The sequence below is a fragment of the Micropterus dolomieu genome, unplaced genomic scaffold, assembly GCF_021292245.1.
Source record: "Micropterus dolomieu isolate WLL.071019.BEF.003 ecotype Adirondacks unplaced genomic scaffold, ASM2129224v1 contig_10941, whole genome shotgun sequence".
NCBI classification, from domain to species: Eukaryota; Metazoa; Chordata; class Actinopteri; order Centrarchiformes; family Centrarchidae; genus Micropterus; species Micropterus dolomieu.
In genome coordinates this window covers 1-1,333 of record NW_025739927.1, presented here as the reverse complement: position 1 = coordinate 1,333, position 1,333 = coordinate 1, and the positions used below count along the sequence as shown (strand labels likewise).

The 1,333-nt window shown below is 43.8% G+C and overlaps 2 non-coding genes across 2 annotated transcripts; one reads left to right on the top strand and one right to left on the bottom strand.

Annotated features, from left to right (window-relative positions):
- Positions 1-575: 575 nt before the first annotated feature.
- trnaa-agc lies at positions 576-648 on the bottom strand. Its single transcript has one exon. It is a non-coding gene; the product is annotated as a tRNA-Ala (tRNA).
- A 127-nt stretch (positions 649-775) lies between these two features.
- On the top strand, positions 776-857 carry trnas-gcu. Its single transcript has one exon. It is a non-coding gene; the product is annotated as a tRNA-Ser (tRNA).
- Positions 858-1,333: the final 476 nt, after the last annotated feature.

Genomic DNA, 1,333 nt, shown 5'->3' with positions numbered 1-1,333 from the left:
AGAGGTAGCGGGATCGATGCCCGCATTCTCCAGGAGGCTTTTAACCCTTTCTTCTCTGATGAAGATCAGTGACTATTAACTATTCTGGGTACAGAAGCAAAACAGTTTGTCAGAGTGCACAGTCTTTACACAACTCATTCATTTCTCTGACAATTAATGTGCCCTCCCCTCCAAGTCTCGCCATTGCAGCGGACATTCAAAGCCTCTTTAAGACACCCCGTAAAGGGACCTGGCTTTGACTTTAACTGTAAAAGTCTCTTTTGTTACATTCTATGTCACATGACATTTCAATAAAACATCAAATGTTTCGTTGATTACAAGTGTACTAAGGAGTATGGTTACACTGCTTTCTATAATTTCCCTGTTTTCTGTATTCCACAGAGCTTGAGTGAAGGAAAAGGAATTCACTATGGCATATGAAACAATCCTGGGAGGTGACCGGGAAATTCTCCAGGAAAAGACACAAGACAAAACTGTGAAGAACCACCCACTGGTTGTCTTCAGGCAGTTCTCGGTTGAGCTGGTGCAAAGAGCCTCATTGTGGTCTTGGACTCCAGACCAGACCCAAGAACTATTGGAGAATGCGGGTGTCGATCCCGCTACCTCTCGCATGCTAAGCGAGCGCTCTACCATTTGAGCTAATTCCCCTGTGTGAGGGGAAGGCAACTCACTCATCCCCTCTGCCTCCCCTCCATGCCACGCCGTTCCAAAACTACACAAAACCAACTGTAAGTGGCCTGAATTCGACTTTCACTGCAAAAACATGCGCGCAGCAGACGAGGTGGCCGAGTGGTTAAGGCGATGGACTGCTAATCCATTGTGCTCTGCACGCGTGGGTTCGAATCCCATCCTCGTCGCAGTATAGTGTACTTTAGTCTGCCGTGTCACAAATACAGGTGCTGGTCATAAAATTAGAATATCCTCAAAAAGTTGATTTATTTCAGTAATTCCATTCAAAAAGTGAAACTTGTATAATGTATACATACATTCCACACAGACTGATATATTTCAAGTGTTCATTCCTTTTAATTTTGATGATTATAACTGACAACTAATGAAAACCCCAAAATCAGTATCTCGGAAAATTTGAATATTGTGAAAAGGTTCAATATTGAAGACACCTGGTGCCACACTCTAATCAGCTAATTAACACAAAACACCTGCAAAGGCCTTTAAATGGTCTCTCAGTCTAGTTCTACACAATCATGGGGAAGACTGCTGACTTGACAGCTGTCCAAAAGACGACCATTGACACCTTGCACAAGGAGGGCAAGACACAAAAGGTCATCGCTAAAGAGGCTGGCTGTTCACAGAGCTCTGTGTCCAAGCACAT